This window comes from Anthonomus grandis, chromosome 5, assembly GCF_022605725.1.
Source record: "Anthonomus grandis grandis chromosome 5, icAntGran1.3, whole genome shotgun sequence".
NCBI classification, from domain to species: domain Eukaryota; kingdom Metazoa; phylum Arthropoda; class Insecta; order Coleoptera; family Curculionidae; genus Anthonomus; species Anthonomus grandis.
The window spans coordinates 1,943,624-1,961,212 of NC_065550.1; the positions used below are offsets into that span (position 1 = coordinate 1,943,624).

The 17,589-nt window shown below is 32.4% G+C and overlaps 1 protein-coding gene and 1 long non-coding RNA gene across 6 annotated transcripts in view; one reads left to right on the top strand and one right to left on the bottom strand.

The window, feature by feature from the left end:
- Positions 1 to 17,589, top strand: part of LOC126736543 (uncharacterized) — a 736,497-nt gene that overhangs the window by 269,588 nt on the left and 449,320 nt on the right. The window lies entirely within an intron of this gene.
- On the bottom strand, positions 7,355 to 8,280 carry LOC126736550 (uncharacterized). Its single transcript, XR_007660695.1, has 3 exons — positions 8,079 to 8,280; positions 7,549 to 8,015; positions 7,355 to 7,485 (listed from the first exon to the last, which is right to left on the bottom strand). It is a non-coding gene; the product is annotated as an uncharacterized LOC126736550 (long non-coding RNA).

The following is a 17,589-nucleotide window of genomic DNA, read 5'->3' on the forward strand; positions in this document are numbered from 1 at the left end:
ACTGATTGGGTGACTACAAAGATATTTATTTTATAACAATTAAATATTCTCACAAATGTAATTATTTGGTGTTTTATTAACTAGTTGCAGCCGAGCCTAAATAAAGGTAAAGTAATTCAGGGTTTTGGTTAAAGTATATCCGAATAAAATTAGACTTGATCCGGTTGCCTCTGGTAAAAAAGTTCTTCTATTTGTACATTCAAAATAGAACCCCTACGGTAGCAGTGGCGGAGCAGATACGAAAATTTGATTTGTCCACCCTAACCGCTAAAGTAGGAACTTTGGTACTTTTAGTTAAAGACAATATGCCTCCATTACATTGGCCCTTAGCACGTATTACGGATTTGCATCCCGGTGCAGACGGCATGGTCAGAGTTGTTTCAGTTCGTTTAGCCAACGGAACTATTCTAAAACGGTCGATGAGTAAAATTTGCATACTGCCATTAGAGGACAATTAGTGGACAAAGAAAGTTCGCGATTGTGAGACTTATATAAACCTTTATGTGTTTTTGTGTATATATAAACTATTGGTTTATTATAATATTTTTTGAAAAGCTGGAGACTTTTCAACCCGGGCGGCATGTTTAGACTTTAAAAAATAATAATTTATAAAAAACGTGGCAACGTGCGCGCGACGGTGAGACGAGGTGGGAGCGAGTCATGAAGCCAGGACGATGACGCCATTAACGTGAGAGTAACGAAGAGAAGAGAGATCGACTGCATTCGTTGGTATAAGAAAGGATGTAGAATTTGCCTTACTTTGTAAAATTTAAAATTAAATAAGTTATAGATCATACAGTCCAATTTCATTTACATTGGTGGTCCTTCGGCACACGATCCACGCAACATTATGACAACATGGGTTATTTCGTCATGAAAAAAACTCTGCAAAATATTACTAGCAAATATTGGTTCACAAGAATGCGCAAATAACTGCTTGTCTTTCATGTGCTTACAATAAAGTACCATCAGGAAAACAAAAAAGATATTTACACAGCTTCGAAAAGGTTGCTACTATAATGGAACTCTCCATATCGATCATTTGGGACCATTTGTTAAAAGTACAAAATGTTACTTATACCGATATCTAATTTAATTTAATTTAATTAACTCTTATATTGTAAATATTTATCTCAGTTCAAGTCAAGTACTTTATTGCGTATACTAATATTGTTTCAGGTCTGCGTTCTAGAGATGCAAATACTTGGCTGTTAGGCTCGTTACGTCATTCAGAATTTTCCAGGATATATCACTTAAGCAATTAAACATAGACATTTTCCATAAAACATACAAAAAAAATGGTTAAACATTGATTATGATTGCTTTGATTTCTCTAATATCTGTGGGTGACAGTCTTTTTCAGATCAAATTCTTCAGTCAGATTTTGGCCCTAGTACTTAAACCATTGCAGGTTTTTAATGGCTTATTTAGCATATATATTTGTAAACTGGTTGGGCCAAATCAATGTGCATTGTACTTTTAGAAGGGACCAGCAATCATCTGATGTCGGTTATAAAAAATTTTCGTAAAAAGTTTTTCTTCAATTAAAAATAAAATTCTCTTTATTCATTAAAAATTATCCAATTTTTAATAAATATATAACTTTAAGTTGATAAAGAAGTGGCTCAATTAATTGGAGTATTTATTAATCTTAATTGCCAAATAATAAACAGCGCTTTTCGTCTTGACTGACTGAGGAATCCTCTTTGCGAGACTTTATATTCTATAAGAAGATTTCAATTTTGAAAACCTTTAAATAACGTATTTGTAAAAAGATATTAAATAACTAAATTACTTCCTAAAGGTTCAGAAAGTCAAATTTAAAGTATATTTTCGCTCAAGGGAATCCTTCGCCCAGTCGAACAGTTTTTACAGGGTTATTATATTATTCATAACTCAGGTTCTACTTTTCACTGAAATCATTTTTAGGAGAACGAAAGATTTAGATTTAGTATGCGAGACGCTTTTCCTAAAAAAGCTAGAAGTAAAATTATGGTATTTTGTGGTTCATATTTTATGTAAAAGCCTTTGGACATTTTGTTAGCTGAAATTATTTGAGACGTTTTTTGATATGTGAAAACATATATATATATTTATATTATATTAATGTAATAATAGTAAGGCATTAGTAGTCTATAGTAAGGCATTGGTATTTAAAGCTAAAAATAGTATAGAAGATTTTTAAATCTGATGGTGTTTTTCCATCAATCTAAAAAATGTGCTGTTTCATTAGCTTTGAGGTCTGCTCTTTAATAAATTACTAAAAGCTATCATTTATTATTCTTATTTACAAAAATAGTGGTGATTACATTCAAACATTTTATTATTGCTATATTAAGAACTACCACAAATAACAATATCAATTACCAAACACTGTATATAACACTGGTTATTACATGCCTAGAATTTAATCTAAAGCTTTTTTGATACATATAGAGAGAGGTGTATCGTAAGCGTTTAAGTTATGCATTATATTTAATATATGAGAGAAGAATATTTTATAATTTTAAAACTACATAATATAAATATTTTTATTTCATATAATTCTACACATTTTTCTTAACCTAACAAATATTAAAACTTGTTTTTAATTATTATATTTTTGAAAATATCACTCGTTTACGTTACACACTAAAATAACAACGAAATACCGGGCCTTATGAAAAAGAGTTTAATTAAAGTCCAAACGTTTGATTTTTTATTTGTGTCATTGGTTAATTGAAATCTTGTGTTTTTTTTTTGGTGAAAAATTACAGTCATGCTGCAAAAAATTGAAAATTACAATTGCACCATATTGTCCTTTTACGTGTTCGTATTTATGTTTGGGATAACCAGTGCACTAGAAATAAATTAAAAGCAGTGACGTCGAAAGCTTGCTAAGAATATTTTTTATTAATATATACCAATATTATAAATAATTATTTGTATAAATTATAGTATTATATTAAAAGTTAACCTTCTTACTGATAGCCAATTTGGACTTAGAAAGGGAAAGAGCACAGTTCATGGTATCTTTTATCTTTAATCTAGTCTCCAAAGTAATAGATTCTTTGGAGCCACATGAGCATCTCCTAGCATATTTTTATGACCTAAGCAAGGCTTTTGATTGTGTTTTGCATAATCTCCTTATAAAAAAAACAGTTTTACAATTTTTTAGACAGAAGTATACAACTTCTAGAATCTAATTTAAAAAAAACGCACTAAAGTTGAAAGGGTTTCATCATCTGAAGGTTTCCTAAAACTAGGTGTACCTCAGGGTTTTGTATTAGATATTTTTTTTCCCTTTTTATAAACAAATTGTCAATGGATAAACTAGCTTTTTACGTACTTTTCGCGGTTGACGCTACTATTATTATTTATGATCAAGATCTTGAAAAATTGAATTTAAGATCGAATGAAAAACAATCTAAAGCCATAATTTAGCTCGATGCTAACAAACTTAAACTGGTCCAGGACAAGACCCAAAAATGTTTAATGAGAGACACTTATTAATCGATCTGACTTAAAGGGATAATACAGATAATCTATCTGGAAAATTAAGAAGCAGTGTATTCTCGTTTAGAAATCTATATGACCATGTATCCCAGAATACAATGCTAAATGCCTACTATGGCATGTTTCACTCAATCATAACCTACATGATCAAGGGATTTTAGTTTGGAGTGGATCAGTATCTACAAAATATTTGAACTTTAACGTAACGGCTATTAGAATTTTAGAGGATTTTAATCTGCATTCATAAAAATTAATATAGCAAGTTTGCGTCAGTTTATATTATGGAATGCGTTTTTTATGTTAAGAGATCACAAAAGAAATATTTACAACTATTAAACCAGGTATTGTAGCAGTATTGTACTATCTGGTCTATCATCTATTAAGGTAGCAAGATCGATCAGAGTTTATAGCTGTTAAATTATTTATTAAACTGTCAACAAACATAAAAACCTTGCAATATAGCTCTTTTATAAAATATACTCTTAAAATATACTCTTTTATAAAAGCAGTTAAGAAGAAATTATGCGTCAGAGCCTTTTCCAGTTTAACAGTTCCTTCCTAGATATCTTCTGTTATGTATTGTACTCTATTTTTTTCTTTGGTTTCAGGATTATTACCTAATAGTTGTATGTTATAACTATGAGAATTTTATTATTTTAATCTTAATTTTAAATTTGAATATTGCTGCAGAAAATTTAATAAACTCTGGCTTATTTAGCATTTATATGCGTAAACTCCTTGGCCTAATCAATGTGCATTGTATTTTAAAAAGGGACCATCAATCATCTGCTAATTTGACAGTCGGTTATAAAAAATGTCCGTAAAAGTTTTTCTTTAATTAACAAATTTTGATTTTTCATATAATCTATAAGAAAATTTATATTTTAAGAACCTTTGATCATTAATCTATATTGTTATTGTTATTATATTGTTATCGTACATTGTTTTATATTTATACAAACTACTTTACTTAAAGAAAACGAATTTGTCTTGGTAGATGGTAGATTTCCAAAATCTTGGAAAACAGCTTTGATGCAATTAACTAATTTGAGCTCCATTTGCCTTTTGCCTATATTGAGCATCATATTAAATTTATAAAGTGCTCTAATGGCAATTTTTCCATATTTGTTTGTCTGTATTTCAGTAAAGCTTTCGATACCAAATTGTGCCCACTTCTCGCTGCTAAATTACTTTATTACTACTTTTATGATACTATTATCAGGGTATTAAAGACCACTTTAGCAGTAAAAATCAGATTGTTAATGACAATGGAAAACAATCAGTTTTGGTTGGGTGATAAAGGGATACTTAGAGATTTATATTAGGGGCCTACATTTTTACATTATACAGAATGAATTTAGAAAAATCTGTCAATGGCTACTTGAGTATTGCAAATCTGTATTTGCCGACTATATAGTAACTAAAAGTGAGATTATAGTAAGCAAAACGCAAGACAATACTTAACTAAACATGGTCTTTAGTTAAATGCTTTTAAGACATGAGTTATTATTATATAAAAATTAAAGTTACCGATAGATTACATGCCTATAAAGTTTATGAAAAAATATTTTACCTAGTAAGTACTGTGAACACTGTAGATCTTCCGAGATAGATAGTCATTTGCACTTTAGATCACATCCAAAGTCGATACTTATATGCCCATTTAAATAGTACAAAATTCCATTACTATCATGAAAATCTTTTAAAATATACGTATTTTTACACAAGAAATGAGGGAAAAACTATATGATTTACTGGATTTGAGTTTTGTCAACTATGGTGATTTAGCATTTGGTTGTCTCGATGTAAGAAAGAATAACTCTATTAAAAAAATCTAAATTCATGTAAAATATTCACTTGTGGAATTCTAAGGAGGGATTACATCTCACCGTAGTTGACACGTTTTTCCTAAAAGAATAAAAATTTATCTAGACAACCTGACCAAACAACTTATTAATATAACTCAGCATCTTAGAGAAAACTAATCTTAAAGTCCATGATTTTTACTAGATCTAATGCGCGAAATAAGAATTTATTGGAAATATTCCATCACATAATATTATCCGTATAAGTAGATATTATGTGAAAAGTTTAAATCCCTATTTATACGCGTGATTGGTATCAATTTCTATTCCGTACGGGGATTTCGCACCTCGTACCTGATTGACTTAAAATTTAAAATTGACCAATGGTGTGGGTATAGGCGCCAAATACATGTACGGAATGTTTAAATGCTTCAGGGGGACGTACGCATTTAAATTATATAATTGCTTGTGTATTTAAGTGTTAAGTATATATATCTTATCTTTACACATTTTAAATATTGATTGTTATATACTAAGTTAACATTGATACTTATAGCTAAGTTACCAATGCTTGTAATGTAATTGTTACCTATTACTTATTTTTTTAAGAGAAATTATTAAGTTTTTAACGTAAAATGTTGCAAAGGTCGTAAAATTTCAACTAGAATAAAGCAAACTACTTTTATCGACAAATATAAAATGACCGATCTCGAAAGCAAGTTGCAAATCATTTATTGGCATCTCACATCTTTTTAGAAAAAAGAACCTCCGTTATGAATGAAACACATATTATTTTTGAGATCAAGTATGTATATTCGAAGAAACGCTCGAACTCGTTAATTTTAATTTTAAATGACAAATTAATAGTCTTATCGGGATATTCCCTTAATCTAAAAGCAGAGAAAATAAAGATGCTACTTGTCGATGTGATTTTTTTGCTTTCAGGCTTTGCAGTATCGTCGGAAATATATATTCTGTGTAGTGAAATTAGACATTTTTTTGTGTTTTGCACAATATTAGTTGTTGGTAAATAATTAAATCCCATACAATCACATTGGTCCAAATAATCCAAATAGGTCCAACGGCTGTTCTAAATAATGCGATGAATAACATTTCAGTCCACTGTCTCAGATTTTTCAACCATATTATTCTTCGTCCTCCCAGACTTTTGCCCTCAATTTTACTCTGTAATATTAAGTGTAAGAGGGGATATTTTTGTTGCTTTGTAAGTTTTTACTATGTTAAGATTTTCGGTTGTTGCTTAATTCGTTTTAGAACGAAACTTGGTTATACGACATATTTAAGATATTTAAAGCATGGGCCAATAGTACCACATTTTAAATACTTTTAGACGTTTACAAAATGCATCAGTCAGGCTCCAGGCTTCTGCACTATATAACAAACCAGAAAAGACAGAACAACGAGGAATTCTTATACTTTACAAACTCATATAGGGTGTCCAGAAATTACGCGTCAGGGTTTTGGTGGGCGATTCTACATTAAGAATTAATACAACAAACTTGTATACAATTTTTTCGAAAACTCAAAATTAAGGATGATACAGCGTGTTAAAAATTTTTTTTTTCTTAACTTTTTTGCTAGTGTACTGATTTTCGCCAAATTTTGCAAGCATATTACTAGTGTTTCTTTCTATGTACCCTTTTAATTTGATGCTAGTTGTCAATGACGAAAGGCTTAAGCTGTCCTTCACCTTAGGAAAATGACTTTAAACTTTTTTGTTTTAATCTTTTCATAAATTTGGATGTCAAATTAGTAAAGCACATCAAAATATCTTTTAAAAAGGTGCTCCTATTGCATTATTGTAGAATTAACGGTTACCGAGAAAAACGACTTCAAACATTAACCGTACCTTTAATAATTGAAAATTGGTATTTTCAAAATTAACACAGCAAGACTTGAAAACATATATTGTTAAAGGATAATTTGTTAAATAAAATAAGTATTTACGATAACACACATAATTTAATTTTAAGTACAACTTTCATAAAAAAATCGAAATATTGCCATTCCATTTCAATTCATAAATTAATTCTTCGGAAGTTCCAACGAATCCTAGAGAATATACCTTCCTTCTGTTTAATTATTTCACAATTGTCAATAATCCGTTGTTTCAGCATTTCACAATTACTTACAGGAACCTTGTAAACGACAGATTTTAGGTAACCTAAAAGAAAAAAATCCATAGCCTTTAGATCTGGCAATCTGGGAGGCCATTGCACAAACCCACCGCGTCCAATCTCTGTTTCAGGGAAATTTTGATATAAATGTTTCCCTCCATTGAAATGGACTGGAGCACCGTCTTGTAGCAGCCATATTTCATGCTTTATTTGAAAAGGAACATCATCTTGTAGATTGGGCAACTCATTTCTTAAAAAGTTTAAGTTAAGACCTTACCATTTACTCTTTGCGGGAAAAATGTGGCCCTAAACGATCGTTGACAATACCAACCCACACATTGGGGGATTTTTTTATAACTACCTGAGGGTTTTCGTCGCACCGATAATGTTCATTATGAAGGTTTATTAAACTATCATGTCCAAAGCCAGCTCCATCGATGAAGAGAATAAAACCTGTGAAATTTTGATTACGATTATAAAGATTTCTAATGGTCCTACAAAAATTAAGTCGAGCCACTGGATCTTCAGGGTTTAAAGCTTGAACCTTTTGATAATAAAAGGGCTGTAGGAGTTCCTCCTGTAAAATATCATAAACTGCACTTTTTAAAATATTTTCCTGAGTCGCAATTATTGATCTTACACTAAGAGTAACGTTATCCTCAATCCCACTCTAAACACAGAGTTCCTGAGTTCGGACGGTCCACATCATGTCGACTAATTTTAAATCTTCAAAATTCTCCTAGTCTCTGATGGATAGTGCTAACCATTTGCGATCGTGATATTCTTCTATTCGGATATGCTTCTTTGTTGTTGGAATACAAATTAATATTATTATTAGTCATCTTATTTTCAATCTTAATAATTTTAAAATTATTAAAATTACAGATAATATTATCTGTCAAAATTTATAATACAATGTCATAACTCATTCCAAACTAAAGTGTTTGGTTTTAAAGCTTGCTTATTAATTTTTCAGTTTTGAAAATCAAAATTTCTAAGTAATCGTACGTAAATATTTAAAGTCGTTTTTCTTGCAAACCAATAATTCTACGATGATGCAACAAGAGCACCTTTTTAAAAGATATTTTGATATTCTTCACTAATTTGACATCTAAATTTATAAAAAGATGTTAACAAAAAAGTTCTAAGTCATTTTTTTAAGGAGGACAGCTTAAGCCTTTTGTCCTTGACGACTAGCATTAAATTAATAGGGTAAATACAAAGAAGCACTAGTAATATGCATGCAAAATTTTGTGAAAATCAATACACCACAAAAAAATTTATTAAAAAAAACATTAAAAAAAAAATTTATCTTCCTTAGTTTTGAGTTTGCGGAAAAATTGTATAAAAGTTTATTGCATTAATTTTTCATCTAGAATCGCCCACGGAAATCCTGACGTGTAATTTCCGGATATCCTGTATTAATTTTTATGTCGCATAGGATACTCCTTATGCGGTTAAATATATTCGTAAGTTGTTTTATTTTAAAATTTATTTCCTATGATTGATTCCACTCTTTGTTTAACATGTATCCTAGATATATAATTTTTTTTTACGTTGTAATCTGATGTTGGTATAAAACGGTATTCGTGCGTTATTTGTTTTGCTTACTACGAGAATGTTAGTTTGTTTACACATAAGTTTCGTACCATAATATTCACTTGCATTTACTATATAATCTATTATTTATTGTAGGCCTTCGACACTATCAGCCAATAGTACAGTGTCGTCTGCGTATCTGAGATTATTGATTGATTTGCCATTAATTAATACACCGTCGGTTGCATCTTGCAATACTTCTCAAAATAAATTCTCTAAATATGTGTTCAATAATAAGAGTAAGAGTGCACACTATTGTCTGATTCCTCTCTTTACAGGCAATTCTGTATAAAACTTTTGTTCTACCCGTAGTAATCTGCATACAGATTTCCTGTTAGGTGGATGTCTTTGTTATCTACTTCAGTTTCTGCCAGCGACTTGATAGTACTGCTTTGATGCTGTACTTTACCAAACGATTTTTAACAAAACATACGTCTATATCATAAATAACTAGAACCCGTATACTGAATAAAGATTCTCTAGTGCCCACACCCTTTTAAAAATGAAACTGTGTTTTTACGAAGTTCTAATATAGTTTTTTATATGGATATATGTGCATGAATATTTTAAAAGACCTTTAAAATATGACTAATAAAACTTTTACTAAAATGTTTGGTCTTAAGTTACAAGAAAACACATTGACATTGCATGCTCTATAAAATGAGTTAAATAATGTGGATTAATTTTATAATAATAATAATAATAATAATAAACCTTTATTTCCAACAGGCAACTTGCCCAATAACAGGAAACAATTGCAAAACAATGAAAAATATAGTTAAAGAAAAACACACACAAACAAACCTAAAAGAATGAAAAGAAAAGAAAAAGAGTAAAGTAAAGTCACATTCTCAAAAGTTATCCAAAAAATTAGAACAAATAACTATTAATATGATATAAAAACCCAATTATAAAAGTTTAACAAGATAATCACATGTTCAACAAAATTAAATTAAATTAAATAACAGGTTCGAGCCCTGTGGCACACCCGACGTTACGTTAAAAAGTTTCGATTTAAAGCCCTCATATTCAACATAATGAGATCTACCAATCAAGTAGGAATGAAATAAATTAAATAATCTCCCTGAAAAACCATACTGAGTTAATTTATGCAGCAAAATATAGTGATCTATCCGATCAAAGGCTTTTTGGAAGTCGGTATAAATAACATCGACTTGAGTATTAACATCAAGTGATTCACAGATGTGGCTAGACAGACAGGATAAGTTAGTAACACAAGATCGCCCGCTAAAAAATCCATGCTGGTCTACAGAGATGAGTTCTTTTGCGTGACTAAATAGCGACCGATTCAGGATAATTTCGAAAATTTTTGAGAAGTTACAGAGTAATGAGATTGGCCTGTAGTTCACGATTTGATCAGAGTCCCCAGCTTTTAAAATAGGTATTATTTTAGCAGTCTTCCAAATTTCAGGGATTTGTTCTGTTGACAGTATTAAGTTGAAAATGTATGTCAGCGGATCAGCCAGGACACCAATGCAATCTTTAACCAAGAAGCTAGGCACACCGTCTATACCAGATGTTAACTTATTTTTGAGTTTTTTACTGGCCAAAATAATCTGAGAAGCATCAACGTTGGAAATGTCAAAGTGGGGCACATTATCAGACGTCGACGAATGGTTAATGAAATTTGATTGTATAAATGCCTCACCAAAGAACAGTGCAAAAGCATCAACTATGTCTTGTGGGTCTTTAATTACCACGTCATCGGGTAGCCTGATCATACCAGGAATCCTGGTGCCAGCCTTCTTAGAACCAATAAAATTCCAAAAGCTAGATGAGTCCAAAGAAATATTCCTTTCGGTGTTTGATATATACAACTTATATTCATTGCGTATTTGTAGTTTGATAAGGCGTCTAAGAGAATGGAATTTATTTTGAAAGAATGGAGAATTGTACATTTTAAATTCCTTGAAAGCCTTTTCTTTCCTATAAATGTTCCTAATCAATTCTCGAGAATAATAATTTGGAAATCTTCTTTTACGTTGCTGCTTAAGAGGAATGTGTGCGGCAAATATGCCATTCAATATATCATATAGGGCTCCACATGCATCATTAACGTTAGAGGATAAATACACAGTAGACCAGTCAGCTTCAAGGATCGAGTCATAAAGGAGATGGAAGTTGGCCTTTCTAAAATTAAAAGAATGAAATAAGTTTTTATTAAGCTGAAAATTATGGACACGTTGGCCTGAGACGGTAAAATCAATTTCCAGTGCAGGGTGATGCAAATCCTCCAAGACAAAAGGCACATCACTACGCGAAACAGTACAGGTGAGGTTAGATAAAACAAGATCCAATAGTCTGTTATTATAGTTTAGGATGTGATTACACTGAACAAGATTAAAAGTGTTAGCAAAATTATTCACAGCAATAGACTTTTGACTAACATGATTACCTGTAGGTGAGTTAATAGAGAAATCAGACACATTAAAATCGCCCACTATTATTACATTATGGTTTAGCTTTGATATTAAAAGTGTAAACTGATTACAGATGTGATAGATGGTGGGATGTACAAAACAATCATGTAAAATATCTGTAACCTAATAGTAAATTTACAGCCAACAACATCGATAGAGGGCGCAATACTGTTGCAAAAATCAGACAAACTAATTTTTTCAGACACAATGTTTTTAGAAACTCCACAGAGAACTCCGCCACCTCGTGTGGCAATTACGGATTCAAATTTTCGGTCCGACCGGTAAACATCATAAGTCTTTGGAAATATTTCACCACTAGATATCTCTGGCCTCAACCATGTCTCGGTGATGCATATGGTGTGAAAATCCTGAGCAATGGTGGCAAGAAAAAAAGTCTCGGTTTTAGTGTTAAGACCACGAACATTTTGATAAAAACAAGTTAAGTAGGCATCACTAGCATGTGAAAATAAAGGCGAATCTAGTTTTTTGCTACAATTCTGGGGGAACCATTGATGTATCTTATATAAAAAATATTTTCTCCTTCCTCTTTGCGTCGCTTTAACTCCGATCTGGCTGCCATAAGCTCATTGCGCTGCCGAGGCGTCATGTCTGTCTCGATGAAGAATTTACCGACAGTCTTCAATTTGTTCTTCAAAACAAGCCTACATCGTCTGTACCACCAAGGATCACCCTAACAGCCTGCCGCCCATTACGATTCGGCTTCCCAAATTTACTAACAGCCAGCACATTGACGGTAGTTTCGCACAGGTCAGTCAGCAGCTTCTTAGTCTGGACAACATCAGCTCTGCCTTCTTTCAAATCAAAGTTAAAAAGTATAATGTTGTTGGCCCTTTTCTGGCGCTCATGCAGCTCACTTAGGATGGCTTCGTCGATTGGCGCGGGCGTGACACTCGTGCTAGGAGCGGAAATAGGCGTAGTAGATGCCCGACAGCTGTAATCTGCTGAGAGAGCAGGCAAGTTATGCAGGGTTTCTTCAAGTACAACAATACGTTGCTCCAATGTGACAGTTCTCTCGATGGATTCTGAGTTGTAGTTGTGCATAGTGGTTTCCAAATCATTTATTCTTTTTATTAACTTCGGAATATTAAATAAACCTTCCCTGCAGAGGGGACAAGCAAATGGCATCATTCTCGAAACCATGACAATAACTCTAATTTCACTGGAGGATATGCTACCACATTCTCTGCAAATAACTTTCTTGCAGAAATCGCATGGATACCCAAAAAGTTCATTTTTGATTTCCCTGAATGAGCAATTCTTACTGCACATATAACAAACCCCACTACCAGACATTTTTAATAAACTTGAATTATCGATATTACCAGCCCAGCTCCACTTGAAGATTGACAGATGATTTTATTGACAGAAGATTTTATGGATTTTTAGTAATAGAAGAAGTCAACTATGGGGCTCGGGGTCAAAGGCTTTTTTATAGTCTATATAAGCCATAAAAAGATTTCTATTCCACGCTTGACTATGTATCGCAGAGTCAATGATCTGTTACTTTTTGCACCTATCCTTGTACACCCCTTTTGCTTATCTGCAATAATTTGGTTGTATTCGCAATGTTCGTAGATCCTCTGGGCACATACACAAAGTAAGAATTTTAGACATTTTTGTTAAGCAGGAAATTGGCGGTTATTTGCGGGATTCTGTTTATTAAGATCGTCTTTCGGAAGCAGATAAGTTGAACCTTATGTAAAAATGAAGGGCATTAACTGAAGATTAATCAATATATCATTAAGAAACTTGTTAGTTGGTCGTGTGTACATCCTAGCTTCTTTATCTAAAAATTGTGTAAACTAAATAAATTGTTAATATTGTTATTATTATTATTATTTTTTATATAGTTAGAAAATTAACCAGAGTAAGTGAAAATAATATATGAATTTCTAATATAAAACTTTTATTCTCTCTGCGCCTATGATAAGCGTTTATATTCAGACCAGCACCCCCAATATGTTGAACAAACATTTTTGCAGAATAAAAAATAGCATTTTTTTAAATCGCATGTGAATTGATTGATTTCTATTTGACAAAGGGATATTTCAATTGAGATTTTTTTTTGGTGAGTTTTTAGCTGATGTATTGTGAAATCGTTTGGACAAAATACAGTTTATTTTTTTTTGCTTATAGCTGTTTACTATTATAAAATGAAATAAAATTGTGGGCAAAATTTGTTTATATTCGAAACAGTTTTTTTTTCTAAATGAAAAAAGACCACTCAGTATGGAGTTAAATGGAATAAATAAGTGGATTTAATCAATTCTGCTGCTTTAGTTTTAAAAATAAATTAAATAAAATTGATTACCCTGACCCAAACAAGTCGTGAAATATAAGTGTTAATAAGTAAAATCTGTCGTGACGAATTCATAATGAGTTACTTATTTTATTGGATATTACGTCACTTATAGCAAAAATTAATTTAGAAATTTCTAACTTCCACGTTCAAAAGAAGAAGAAAATAGACTTATTCACGTCTTTAAAAGAAATATGAACTCAAATTTATAATGATACCGTTCGATATACTTAATTTAATTTAAGGTTAATAGGTTTTAAATACAATAATTTACTTGAGGTATAATAGATTTTTTATATACCTAGGAGCTGAGGTTTAATTTATTAAACCCTGAGTTCGTTTCTTCTTTTCAATATCCTACCTGACTTTGTTATGAATAAAAAATTGAAAGACAAATTTATAATTTACTTAAAAAGCATAAAAACCAATTTTCTGATATTGATAGATTTGAATTAACTCTACATAATAGTAAAACATCACATTTTTATGGCTTAGCAAAAAGACGCTACCGAGAACAATTCTTAATTATGTCTAGTATATAATTTATCATTAATCAAAAAAAGAATAATATTATTAGGTTTTTTACTTGACGCACAATAACATCACGTTTGCTTTCTTCTTTAATTAGAAGAGCTACATATTATGCTAAGTAAATGTTTGACGTCTATATTAACTAATTAACGCTTGACTCTCACATGTAATTCTCTAAATACATATTATTCCATATTAGCAGGTTGTATTTGTCCTGCAAAGCTATTTGTGCCTAAGAATATTCTTAGATTTAACAAATATCCATCAATATACCATTTAAATCTAAACTTTTTAAATTTTGGAAGTAGATCATCATATTGATATTATTATGAAAATGTAAATACGTTAATTATTCTGCTAGTTTTTGTACAATTTTATTAGTATTCTGTAGTTAAAGTTGATTCGTAGGGTTTCTTTAGGGTTCTACTTACGTTTGGTTTATTATTTTCATCTAAATTGTTTAGTTTTTAAGTAGTTCATCTTGTTCGAGAGCCCCATTTTGGCCCCAATTTAGGTTATTTAGGTTATATTATTGTAAATCCCTGTAGTTCTAATTTTATAGAATTTGTATACTTGCTTGCTTTGACTGTCAGTATTCTCCTAAAATTATTGGTCTCTTTGGGCAAAAACAATGAAGATAATTCTAAATATTTCGAAACTGTTCCATCGGGTTTTAAAAAGGACGCGCTTCGTGACAATTCAGTCAGTTTTAATTGTTTAGTCAATTTTTTACCTTGGAAACAATTAAACGACAGTCAAGGCGAGTTAGGTTAGTGCTTTTGACGTTGACAATAAAAGTGTGTTCCCGAATTTCGTTACAATTGGTGTCAGAAGTAAAGGATATTTGGAAGCTCATTTTAGTGGATGCCTTTAACAAGAAGTCAGGCCAAGATGGAGACCGAGAAATTGATGGAGCTGCTATTAAGGAAGTTTGAAGAGCAAAAAGTAGAAAAAGAAGAACGAGACCGTAAACAGAAGGTAGAACAAGAAAAACGAGACCGCAAACAAGAAGAGCGAGACAAGAAACAGGAAGATTTACTAAAGACAATTAAATCTGACCTGAAGAAGGAAAATGAAGACCTGATAAGGACCATGAAAGATGACCTAAAGAAAGAAAATAAAGACCTGATTCGAACCATGAAAGATGACTTACTTAACTTAAAAGATAATCTTAAAAAGGAGCAGGAGGAATGAGACAGAAAACAAGAGGAACGAGTTTTACAACTTAAAGAAGATCTGGAGAAGAATCAGAAACAATTAATGACTAACTTCGAAGCAACGGTAGAAGAAGAATTGGGGCAAGTACAAATAAAGATCCAAGAACTAGAGATGAAAGTAAAACGGACTCCTCTTCATCCCGATCCTGGAATGCAAACAATGATGAAAGTAAAGCCACCAAAATTCGACGGCAAAGAAGCATGGAGTACCTATTTAAATCAATTTGAGGCCGCTGCTAGGGGAAATCGCTGGGATAACGAAGAAAAGGCAATCAATCTTAAGCTAAGCCTTAGAGGAGAAGCTACAGAAATATTAAGAATGGTGCCATCTGAGGATCAGCTAAATTTCAACGTACTGGTGCGTACCTTAGAGATGAGATACGGTGAAGCCCATCTACAACAAGTGTACCAGGCTCAATTGAAATCTAGAAGACAACAACCCGAGGAAGGACTCCAACAGTTTGAGGCCGATGTTGCTCGATTAGTAAATCTGGCTTACCCTTCAGCCCCAACAGAGTTCCGAGAACAAATTTCTATAAATTGTTTTATTGACGGAGTTCGAGATCTAGATACTAACCACGCTCTAAGGATGGCTCATCATAAAAGTATATCAGAAGCTTTGGCCCATGGACTAGAGTATGAGGCAGCTTTTCAAGCAACTAGAAGGCAGACACGAATAAGACAAATCAGAACTTCGGAAAGTGATCTCGAAGACCGCCTAAAGAAGATTGAATTATTATTAGCGAGGAAACCTAAAAGACCATTGCAATGCTGGAATTGCAATGAGGAGGGGCACCTTAAACGTCAATGCCCCAAGCCTTTAAGCGATCCAAGGAACCAGGAAAACTTCATATAGTCAGCTTTATGGGGTGCAAGCTGGGTGGGTGCTACCAAGCCCCACGTATCAGACTAAACAGGCTGCCACATCCTGGAGATAGCTTGGTAGTACCGGGAAAAATATGCGGCCGTGAATGTGAGATGGTAGTGGATACAGGATCAAGTCATACTATCGTGAAGCCGAACATCGTAGCACACTGTAGGCTTTCAGCACCACCCAATTTAATTCTGAAGTCTGCAAATGGAAAAAGGATCCCGATTCTTGGATTGCATGAAGCTACAGTTACAATTGGCTTAACAACATTCCAACAGCCAGTACTAGTGGCAGAAATCATGGATGATGTCATATTGGGATTAGATGTTATGAATGCTCAGCAGTTTAAAATGGATGTATATAACCGGATATTGACGACGAGAAATGAAGAGATTTTTATGCACCACCTACATGAAGATAAAGTAAATACCAGAGTCGTTAAGTTATTTAAGGATGTTACTATACCAGGAAATTCAGAGGTGGTGGTTAATGCTACAACTGGAGGAAAAGAGGGAGAAACTGTTTTGATTGAGCCCATGGAAAACTGCAGACTATATGGTCAAGGAATTTTTCCAGCCAAGACATTATCTACGCAGAAGAAATCTACTCTTTTGGTTCGAATGGTAAATTTAAAAGGATATGATCAACACCTGAAACAAGGAGAGAACATTGGCGTGTGCTCTAAAGTAGTGGCAATCATGAAAAATGCTGATAGAAGTCGTTATTCAAACAGACCTTTTCCTGTATGTTTACAAAACCTATTTGAAGAATCTTCTGCCAATTTAACCATGGACCACTGTAGTAAATTGCGACGTCTTCTTGAAGAAAATCAAGATGTATTTTTCTTGCACGATAAAGACCTGGGAAGAACTGATTTGGTGCAGCATCGAATTAATACTGGAGACAATGCTCCGATTAAATAAGCACCTCGAAGAATTTCGATAGCTAAACAAGGAGAAGTTTCCTCAATGCTTCAAGAAATGAGGACACAAGGAGTCATAGAACCTTCTCAGAGTCCTTGGACATCTCCAATTGTGCTAGTGAAGAAAAAAGATGGATCCACTAGATTTTGTGTAGACTATCGGCGACTGAATGACATTACCAAGAAAGACAGTTATCCCCTTCCAAGAATTGACGACACCCTGGACACGCTATCAGGTTCACAATGGTTC